The sequence below is a fragment of the Megascapheus bottae genome, chromosome 7 (assembly GCF_031878675.1).
Source record: "Megascapheus bottae isolate mThoBot1 chromosome 7, mThoBot2.hap1, whole genome shotgun sequence".
Taxonomy (NCBI): domain Eukaryota; kingdom Metazoa; phylum Chordata; class Mammalia; order Rodentia; family Geomyidae; genus Megascapheus; species Megascapheus bottae.
This window is the reverse complement of record NC_143515.1, coordinates 9,547,307-9,558,956: the sequence shown is the minus strand read 5'-3', so window position 1 is coordinate 9,558,956 and position 11,650 is coordinate 9,547,307.

Below are 11,650 nucleotides of genomic sequence, written 5' to 3'. Positions count from 1 at the left end.
GTTGCTGTGCTACCTTTGCACCCTGATAGTTGGGTTCCAACTTTCTTATTCATGGTTATACACCTCTGTATACTCATTCAGTTACAGCTTGGTTTGGTTCTCTGTACCTGCTACACTGAAATGAGCAAGTCTGTCTTCCTGCAGCCTGTGCCACTTGGCTCTTTCTAATAGTGGTGAAGGCCAGGCCAAAGACACAGTGTTAACTTAAGGCAAATCAGGTATGCATTGACTGTGGGGAATGGAAGAGTCAGTAAGGAATTATGCCCTCCAGGCTCTTTGGTCAGTTTGGAAAATGGTAGCACCTCTTGCTTGAATGAGACAGGGTGCTGGCCCAGACTACACGGGCTGGCAGTACTACAGCCTCCATCTTGTGACAAAAACACAAGCTTACATGATTGATTACAATTGATTTTAGGTTATGAATTAAGAGGAACTGGGTTTGCTCTGAGGAAAGAGATTTCACAGCCCGAGGAACAAGGAGATGAGATTGTAAACACTTTCCTTTCTGAATAATAGATGAATAGAGCTTTTGGGTTGCATACACATTTATAAGGAAAGAAAAAAGCATTTATTATTGCCTGTAGCTTGATAGTGATCAGGGATTACATCAGACTTAAGTTCTTAGGGGAAAGAGACCAACACAAGAACATCAAAGACAATAATTCATTTATAGCAAATCCATTTAACCTCTGTGAAATAGGGGCCTTAGGTGCAAGGCTTGAGAAATGACTTGTAAAAAAAGCCAGGGGCTGGGAGTTTGGCCTAGTGGTAGAATGCTTGCTTAGCATGCACAAAAACCCTGGTTCAATTCCTTGGTACCACATACATAGACAAAAGCTGGGAGTGGTGCTGTGACTCAAGTGGTAGAACTCTAGCCTTGAGAAAGTCCAAGGACAGTGCTCATGCCCTGAGCTCATGCCTGGCCAAAAAAAAAAAAAAAAAAAAAAATCCAGGCATAGTGACACATACTACTTGGAAGACAAAGCAGGAGTTCTAGGCCAGCCTAGGCAAAGGTAGTAAGAGCCTATCTCAAACACAAAATAATAGAATAACTGCGAGTGTTGTTCAAGTGGTAATGCACTTGCCTATTGAACACTAAGCCCTAGGCTTAATCTCCAGTACTGAAAAAAAATTATATACCTGTTGCTGCTAAGACAATAAACAGGTACTTTCTAACTCTGTGAGAACCTTAGACTGAGCGACATGGTCTCTCATCTATGATGTGGGTCCCGCAAGCCACAAGGAAGTGCAGAAGATAGGGGCAAGCGTGGATTTCTGCCAAGGATCACCAGAAAGCTGAGAGGAGTAGCAGAGCCCCAGCACAGTCTAGAAAGAGCCCATATGTAAGTGCATCACCAGGGCTGGGATGCTCTGTGCTTCGTGTTGGCTTTCCTAGGGATGGAGATGAACATAAAGAAGACTGGAGATGGAGATGAGCATGGCAGGAAGAGGATTCAGGGGCCTTGCTGGTTTGACACTCAGGGGATAAAGAAGGAAAGCTGCCTTGGTCAGACTAGGTATTGGGCTGAAAAGAAGTTTTTGACAAGCACTTCACCTGACCCCCACACAGAGATCTGAAGCTGGGGAGACAATTAGAATTGTCCTGGACTAAGGGATGGGGCTAAGTCTTTATACTCCGGCCTCAGCTACTCACTGGAGGCTTGCTGTCCCCAGAGGCAAGACTCTGTTAGGGAACAATCTTCAGCTGGGAACAATTTCTAAGTGCTATGTAGCCAACAGTACTCAAACAGTTTGGAGTTAAAATTCTGACACTGAGGGCCAGGAGTTTGGCCTAGTGGTAGAGTGCTTGCCTAGCATGCATGAAGACCTAGATTTGACTCCTCAATACCATATGCATAGAAAAAAAGCCGGAAATGGTGCAGTGGCTCAAGTGGTAGAGCTCTAGCCTAGAAGAAAGCCCAAGGACAGTGTGCAGGCCCTGAGTTTGGTCCCCAGGACTAGCAAAAAAAAAAATTTGACACTGAAGTTGAACATGGGCAATAATGGCCACTCTGATCCATTCTTCTGTGTATGTTCTAGGAGTACCTCTTTTTAAGAGATCTGGGAAGTACATTCTCATGGTCACTATAGTTTCCAGTTCTATACCGGTCCTTGGTCTAGAACTCCGTGAAGCATTTCCTGCTCATGAATTTTGAGTGTCTTGAGACACCCTGTATCTTTCAGTATGTTCCTTATTCATGCTTGAACTGAATTTCAAATACTTACAACAAAAACAGCAAAAAGACCAACGAAATTGTAATATGAGAGATGGGCACCAGAGGCTCACAGGTATAATTATGTCTGTTCATGAGGCTGAAATCTGAGGGTTGTGGTTTGAAGCGAGCTTGGAAAGGAAAGTCTTCTTTTTTCTTTTCTTTTTTTTTATCATGGGACTTGAACTCTGGGCCTGGGCACTGTCCCTGAGCTCTTCAGCTCAAGGTTACCACCCTACCACTTGAGCCACAGCACAACTTCCAGTTTTCTGGTGGTTAATTGGAGATGAGTCTCACGGACTTTTTAGTGCAGGGGCTGGCTTTGAACTGAGATCCTCAGATCTCATCCTCTTGAGTAGCTAGAATTGCAGGTGTGAGCCATTGCATCTGGCTTCTATGAGACTCTTATCTCCAATTAACCATCAAAAAGCTGGAAATAAGATGGGTGTTGATGGTTCACACCTACAATTGTAATGTCTCAGGAGATTTGAGATCTGTCAATCTAGATTCAAAGCCAGCCCAGGTAGGTAAATCTGTAAGACCCTCATCTCCAACAAACTACTCAAAGGTAAAAGAGCTGTGGATCAAGTGGCCTTGAGCAAAAGCAGCTCAGGAACAGCTCCCAGGCTCTGAGTTCAAGCTGGATAACTGACAGAAAAAAGAAAGAAAGAAAGAAAGGAAGGAAGAAAGAAAGAAAGAAAGGAAGAAAGAAGCTGGTAATGGAATGGTGGCTCAAGTGGTAGAGCTTTAGCCTCGAATGAAGGACAGCACCAGGCTCTGAGTTCAAGCCCTAGTACTGACAGCCACAGAAATAGAAATCTCAGCTGGGCGCAGTGGGTCATGCCTGTAATCCTAGCTACTCAAGAGGCTGAAATCTGAGGATCACAGTTTGAAGCCTGCCCAGGTAAGAAAGTCCGTGAGACTCTCATCTTCAATTACTAGCAGAAAAAGCCAGAAGTGGTGCTGTGGCCCAAGTAGTAGAGTGCTAGCCATGAACAAAAAGAGCCCAGGGACAGTGCCCAGGTCCAGAATTCAAGCCCCACAACTGGCAAAAAAAAAAGCTGGGCTGGAGGCATGGTTCAAGTGGTAGAGTGTTGAACAAGTGCAATACCTGAGTTCTAACTTCAGTACTGGTAAAAACAAAAATAGTAAGCCAAAAGTAATGGCATCTTTTGGAGTGACTGCATTTACTGCCACCAAAACCCTGTGGATTTCTACCACATGCCCATTCAGTTTAGCTATTTGGCTTCTGCTGATCCCAGGTGGATTGTGGAGTAGGGAATAGATTATTATAAATGTAGTTTCATGGGGTCAGGAGTTTGGCCTAGTGGTTAAAGTGCTTGCCTAGCATGCACGAAGACCCGGGTTCGATTCCTCGGTACTACATACATACAAAAAAGCTGGAAGTGGTGCTGAGGCTCAAGTGGTAGAGCTCTAGCCTTGAGAAAGTCCAAGGACAGTGCTCAGGTCCTGAGCTCAAGCCCAGGACTGGCAAAAAAAATGTAGTTTCATGTCTGGGATAAATCAATACTTCCTTTGGAGCAACATATTCAGTTCTTGATCTGTTGAGTAACTTCTAGTAAAGACCATCTAAAACATTTCTCTTTTTGAAGCTAGCAGAAGTAGCAGTAGTCATTCATTCACTTGGGACTCTATCAATTCTTTAGTCATTTGTCATATCTCATTTGCAGTGTCCTCTTCTCTATCCTATAGAAACCACATTGGGTTAGTATATTGGTATCACGCTAACTGGAAGTAGCACCATCCTAACATATATGTGTGCTAAAGGGTGAGAGTCCTTCAGTGACAGGTCTAGGGGCTAATGGCATGAAGTGACAAACTATCCCTCTCAAGGTGAAATGTGAGTTGCCCCTTCTATTAGTAAGAAAGAAATACAGTGTCCACTGGTTTTTAGGTTTGGAGACAACACATAGCTCATTGGATTTTTTCGGATTCATTTCCTAAATAGCCTAAAAGGCTGTCAGCTTTGAGTGGGGGCCCAGATCAAAAGAGACACTATCTGCTGGGAATGTGGCTTAGTGGTAGAGGGCTTGCCTACCATGCATGAAGCCCTGGGTTGGATTCCTCAGTACCCCATTCAGAGAAAAAGCCAGAAGAGGCACTGTGGCTCGCACACTAGTCTTGAGCTCAGAGACAGTTCCCAAGCCCTGAGTTCAAGCCCAGAAAAAAAGGCATTATCAGTAGGCCTGCCTGACTGGCTAGCTACTCTGCCACTTACCCAAGACCCAATAAAAGTGGTGATGCTTAGTGTACCTGTGGTAGACAAGCTACTCTGTGCACTGCAGCCCTGGGACTCTGAAGCCAAGTTACTCTACCTGTTGTGAATTTAATTTCAAGTTGCTTTGGCATCTGAGTATTAGACTATCATATAAACTGTACTTATATTTAATGCAGTTTACTTTTCATCTCCTTCTAGCTCCTCAACATAATCCACGTAGATGTCACCTCCTGGGTGACCCTTCCTTATAGATCAGCTGGATGCTCCATTGACCCCTTTTCCCTGCATGAACTGTCTTGAATATGTTGCAGTGACATGTCTTAGGGCGACTTCATGGAATTCATGATTACTTGCTCTAAATCTACTTAATTAAAATTTTTCTTGTGGGTTGGTGGTAGAGTGCTTGCCTAGCATGCATAAAGACCTGGGTTTGATTCCTCAGTACCACATACATAGAAAAGCAGAAAATGGTGCTGTGGATCAAGTGGTAGAGTGCTAGCCTTGAGAAAGCTCAAGGACAGTGCTCAGGCCCTGAGTTCAAGCCTCAGGACTGGCAAAAAAATATTTCCTTGGGCCAGGCACCAGGGATTATACCTCTAAGCCTAGCTACTCAGGAGTATGAGATCTGAGGATCACAATTCAAACCTGCCTGGGCACAAAAGTCCATAAGACTCTCATCTCCAGTTGACCACCAGAAAAGCAGAAATGTTGTGTGGCTTGAGTGGTAGAGCACTAGCCTTGAGTGAAAAAACTCAGGGACAGCATCCAGGCCCTGAGTTCAAGTCCCCACAACTGACCCCTCTCCATTTTTTCTCTTGGGAAACCTGCTTGAAATGTGCCTTTGACCCCAAGAAAGGCCTCAACCCACATATCATATACTTTCTCTGTTGTTTCTCACTGCCTGGTTGAACATACATATCGTGGACCAATCTCTCTTCCCACTGGTCCTGCAAGACATGCTGCCCTTTTCACATTGGTTTCTGTGATTAATGTACTTCCCTTACTCCTCTCTTTTTTTCCAGTACCAGGACTCAAATGCAGCTTTGCACTTGCTCAAGCTAGCTTGCTCTGTTGGTGCTCTAGCACCTGAGCCACACCACTTGTGTCTGTCTGTCTGCCTGTCTGTTTCTCTCTCACATTTTGCTGGTTATATGGAGATGGAGTTCTGAGAACGTTTCTTCCTGGACTGTCTGTGAACTTCCGCCCTTCAAATCTCAGCCTTGTGAATGGCTAGGATCACAGATGTAAGCCACTAGGACCTTGTGCACTGCTTCTCAAATTCATGTGTGTGTGTGTTGCATCCTCTGTGTCTCACTTTGACCAACACCTAAAACCTGACTCCTCTTACGTCAAGAGTCTCCCTCCTAGAGTGGTTATCAGGGTAGGAATCCATCATAAGGGTGTCTGCAGTGTAAACAAACTTCATGTAGGGGGGATACCTGGTCATGGGTCAGACATTTTGGCATCAGACTATCTGCTAGGACAAAGACAGTCTGTGAGGCTGGGCACAAGTGGCTTATGCCTATAAGCATGGCTGCTCAGAAGGCTGATTTGAGGATCTTGATTTGAAGCCAGCTCAGACAGACAAATCTGAGAGACATTGATCTCCAATTAACCAACTAAAAGCCAGAAGTGGAGGTGTTGCTCAAATGGCAGAGCACCAGCCTTGCGTAGAACAGCCAATCAAGAATAAAGCTCTGAGTTCAAACCTGGTAAAGGCCCCCCTTCCCCCCAAAAAGACATAGACTGCTAACAGCCATGGTCATCTCTCCCAGAGCCCTGTCAGAGAAGAATTAGAATTTCCAGCCACTTCAGAGAGGGATCCCAAAATAAAATGAGAACTATGTACAATACTACTAGAGTAGTCTCCCCTAAACCATGGTGGTTGAGTCTTGCACAGTTTGTTGAGGTGAACTGCAGTCCAAAATAATAAATGGAAAATTTGAGAAATAATTCATGGGTTTTAAATAACTTTTATTACAGTATTTTTATAACTGTTCTATTTTATTAATACTAATTTCTTACTGTACCCAGTTTATATGTTAAAACATTATTATTGTAGCCAGTCCAGTGGCTCATGCCTGTAATCCTAGCTACTCAGCAGGCTGAGATCTGAGGATCAAGGTTCAATGCCATCCCGGGCACAAAAAGGACCTGAGCCTCTTATCTCCAATTAACCTTTAGAAAATGGGAAGTGATGGGCCGGGAGTTTGGCCTAGTGGTAGAGTGCTTGCCTAGCATGCACGAAGACCCGGGTTCGATTCCTTGGTACCACATACTTAGAAAAAGCCGGACATGGTGCTGAGGCTCAAGTGGTAGAGCTCTAGCCTTGAGAAAAATCCAAGGACAGTGCTCAGCCCCTGAGCTTAAGTCCAGGACTGGCAAAAAAAAAAAAAAAAAAAAAAAAGAAAATGGGAAGTGGGGCTTGGCTCAAGGGTAGGCGGTAGCCTTGAGCTGAAAAGCTCAGGGGCAGTGCCCAGGCTTACTTCAAGCCCCAGGACCCATAAAAAACAAGCAAATAAACATCATAGTTATATATATAGTATACACAGAATTCTGTATTGTTTATGACTTCAGGTTTCCACCAGGGATCTTGGGGTTAATCTACCATGTTTTCTTTCTGAGACACAACTTCTAACAAGTCTTTGGGCCATAGTAGAAACTGAACACTTCAATGGGGACAACAAATTACCAAGTGCATTGAGCAGCCGTGATAAACTGGGAATTCTCTGATCTCTCAAGACAAACACGGGTGTGCACAACAGTACTCCATTATTACACAGTTATGAAATTTAGCCTGAGCAGACACACACACACACACACACACACACACACACACACACACACACCTCCTCCTATTATACTGCCTCTCCTCCCTCAATGGTCACAAAGGGATGTCCTATGACAAGTTGATTAGAGAAGAAAAAGAATTAAATGCTGATTCCTGGTTTTGGCATCATACAGTGAGTGTCATAACACTTCTCAAAAGAGGTACTGAGGACAATGCTCAAAGAAAATCTTCCCAGTGGGCAGATGGTTCTACATCTGGATGTTCATTATTTGCAGGAAGGAGAGGTAGCCAGAGATGCGGATGTATACTAAAGGAGCACAAATGTAAACGAGTAAAAGAGTCCCCATTTTCCACTTAAAACTAGGAATAAGGTAAGAGTGTTTGCCCTCATCATTTCTATCCAACATTGTATCGGAGGTTCTAGTCAGCAAAATATGGCAGACAAGAAGTACAGGTTGGAAAGGAAGTAAAACTGTCTTTATTTGTATAAAACAGGATTGTGGGGCTGGGAGTTTGGCCTAGTGGTAGAGTGCTTGCCTAGCATGCACAAAGACCTGGCTTCGATTCCATGGTACTACATACACAGAAAAAAAGCTAGAAGTGGTTTTGTGGCTCAAGTGGTAGAGCTCTAGCCTTGAGAAAGCCCAGGGACAGTGCTCAGGTCCTGAGTTCAAGCCAGGACTGGCAAACAAAAAAACAAAACAAACATTATTGTGTACATAACAAATTAAAAAGAATATATCAGCCAGGCACCAGTGGTTCATGCCTGTAATCTTAGCTACTTAGGAGGCTGACATCTCAGGATCCTGTTTTGAAGCCAGCCTGGGCAAGAAAAATCTGAGAGACTCTTATCTCCACTTAGACACGAGAAAACTGGAAGTGGTGTTGTAGCTCAAAGTGGTAGAGCACTATTCTTGAGCAAAAAGAGTTCAGGGACAGGGTTTCTCCCCCCCAAATGTATACAAATAAACTATAGAACTAAGTGAATTTGACAACATGTGAAGACACATATAACTGCATTTCTGCATACTATCAATGGAAGACTGAAAATGGAAATAAATGTTTCAATAACAATAAAATTAGGAAAATATGAAGGAATAGATTTAACCAAATATAGTGGTTTTACTTCTTTTGCACTGCTGGGATAAAACTGAGGGCCTTATACATGCTAGACAAGAGCCCTGTAACATTCCCAGCCAGCCCTTTAAACTTCATAAAATATTTGCATGATTTGGCTGGTAGCAGTGCTCATGCCTGTAATCCTACCCAGGAGGCTGAGATCTGAGGATCAAGGTTCAAAGCCAGCCCAGGCACATCTCCCAGGCCTGAGACTCATCTCCAGTTAACCTCTAGAAAATGGGAAGTAGGGCTTGGCTCAAGGGTAGGGTGGTAGCCTTGAGCTGAAGAGCTCAGCAGGGACAGCGCTCAGGCCAAGTTCAAGCCCTATGACCCACAAAAAACAAAACAACAAAAAAAACCCCAAATATTTGCATGATTTCTACACTGAAAGTTTTTTTTTTTTAAAAATTGCTGAAAAGTGGCAATATAAAGAAACAAAATGAAGCGCTGTAACAGGTTTATGGGTTGGGATGACTCCCTGTTATTAAGATATCAATTCTTCCTAACTTAATCTAAATATTCAATATAATCCCTAAATCCCATTAGGCTTTTTTTTTTTTTTTGGAAACTGACAAGTCTAAATTTTCTGTGAGAAAGCACAGGCCGAGATAGTAAAAAAAAAAAAATCTGCAAAATAAAAGTTGAGGGATTTAAAATTACCGATTTCAATACTTTCTTTGTAGCTACACTAGTCAAGATAGGCATATGAATCAATGAAACAGAACTGAAAAGCTAGAACTAGGCCCCAATACACAAGTTGCCACAAAAATGCCAAGGTATCTAAGTTTATCTAAGGATAAACCTTGAATAAATCCTGCTGCAATAAATAAAGGCTTATATTGGGGGGGGAATCAAACCTAATCTTTACCTGATATCAAACATAAAAATTAAGCCAGGCATAGTGAAGCACACCTGTAATTCCAGCACTTGGAAGTTAGAGGCAGAAATAGTGCCACCTAGAAGCCAGCCTAAACTACAGTGAGACCCTTGTCAATCTTGGGGCTTGAACTCTGCTCCTGGGCACTGTCCTTGAGCTCTTCCGCTAAAGCTACCGCTCTATTCCTGGAGCCACAGTGTCACTTCCAGTTTTCTAGTGCTTAACTGGAGATAAGAGTCTCACAGTCTTTAGTGCCGGGGTTGAGTTTGAACCGAGATCCTCAGATCTTAGCCTCCTGAATAGCTAGGGTTACAGGCGGGAGCCGCAGAGCCCCGGCTTGTTATTATTTTAAGACAGGGTCTTGCAGGGCTCAGTGGCTTGCCAGGCTCTGTTATCCCAGCCTGGGCCCAGAGGCATGCACCTGTGTTCCTCAACATAAGTAGTCCTGAATAGCCTAGACATAAGCAAGACCTTACCTTGAAAATAACCTATGTCAGTGTAGTATCTGTGGCTCATATTTATAATCCTTTCTACTCAGGAGGCTGAGATCAAGATGATAGGTGAAGTCAGCCTGAGCAGAAGAATCAGCTGGAAAACTTAGCGCTGGAGGCACCAGCCAACCAAAACAGCTGAGCAAAGACAATACCTTGAGTTCAAACTCCAGGACTAAACAGAAAGAAAATAACCAATGCAGAAATGGATAGAGAGGGCCAGGAGTTTGTCCTAGTGAAAGAGTGCTTGCCTAGCACTCTAGGGTTTGACTCCTCGGTACCCCAGACATAGGGGGGGAAAAAAAGCTCAAAGTGGTGCTGTAGCTGTGCTGTAGCTCAAGCAGTAGAGCTCTAGCCTCGAGAAAGTCCAAGGACAGTGCTCAGGCCCTGAGTTCAGTTCCCAGGACTGCCAAAAAAAAAAAAAAAAAAAGGGAAAGAGGCTCAAGTGGCCTAACAATTGTGATACTCCAAGTTCAACCTCCATTACCAAATAAATAAGAAAACAACCCCCCAGCCTTCTAAAATACAATATGCATAGCCCAAGGAAAAAAAACAAAAAAATCTCCCCACTTCCTTAAAATGTATAAAACATAATTTCTGACTAAGCCTCGTCTCAGCCTCCTGAGTAGCAATCACTGTATTCCTTTGACCTCAATTTTAAAACCAGATTCCTGAAATGACAATCTTACTAGCAAATGCCAAAGCCAGCCAAGGCAGGATAGATATGGACACAGAGAAATTGTATTATATTTTCACAAGTATCCAAAGGATCAAATTCAGAGTTAAAACTGTCATCAGACAGTGAGGTTTAGTGATGCTTCCCTTTGAATATAGGAACTCTTCACTTAGGGTCCTTGACTTTGATCGCAGATTAAGAATTTCTGGATAAGTCATGAAGGCAAGAAAACATGGCAGAGCCTTATTGAGTAAATAAAAGGCAATCAGACAAATAGAAGGGCAAGGGCACATTCTAACAGTGTGGGTACTTTCATAGGGAGATAGAAACAAAGACAAACATTCAGGCACATAACAAGGAGACAGAGACAGGGAAGCAGAGGGAGAAACACATAATGCCTTGGGCTGTTGGGGTATTAGTAGGGTAAAGGCAGGGGGTCTGGTTGCTCTAACCACACCTGGTGTTACTCTCTGGGTTTCCAGGTAAGAATACATTCTGCCATAAAAACAGATGCTTATCTTTAAGAAGGTGCCCTGCTATCTACATTTCGGGGCATCTTGTCAGACAATTGTTAATCTTTGGTTGAGAAATGCAATTTTTTTGTTGTTGTTGTGGGTCGTGGGACTTGAACTCTGGGTGTGGGTGCTGTCCCTGAGCTCTTCAACTCAAGGCTACCACCCTACCTCTTGAGCCACAGCACCACTTCTGGTTTTCTGGTGGTTAATTGGAGATAGGAGTCCCACAATTTTTAATGCTGACTTTGAACCTCGATCCTCAGATTTCAGCCTCCTGAGTAGCAAAGATTGTTCATGAGCTTCTTTGCTCAAAACTAGCACTCTATCACTTGAGCCACGGGTGCCACTTCTGGCCTTTTCTATTTATGTGGTAGTAAGGAATCGAACCTAGGGCATCATGCATCGCTAGTTAAATACTCTATCTGGTTCCCAGCCTGCTGGGCTTATTTTTGTTGAAGACCAGTGCTTTACTATTTGTGCCACAGCTTCACTTCTGGTTTTTTGGGGGGCAGGGGCAGAGGAGGGGGATAGTTTATTGGCCATAAGAGTTTCATGGACACCAGGCACTGGTGGCTCACACGTGTAACCAGAGGGCACCAACTTACACATAGTGGACTTAAAAAATGGTCGACAGATCCAGGAGTGGGTGGCTCCTATGTGTAATTCTAGCTGCTCAGGGGACTGACAGCTGAGGACCGTGGTTCAAAGCCAGCCTGGGCATGGAAGTCC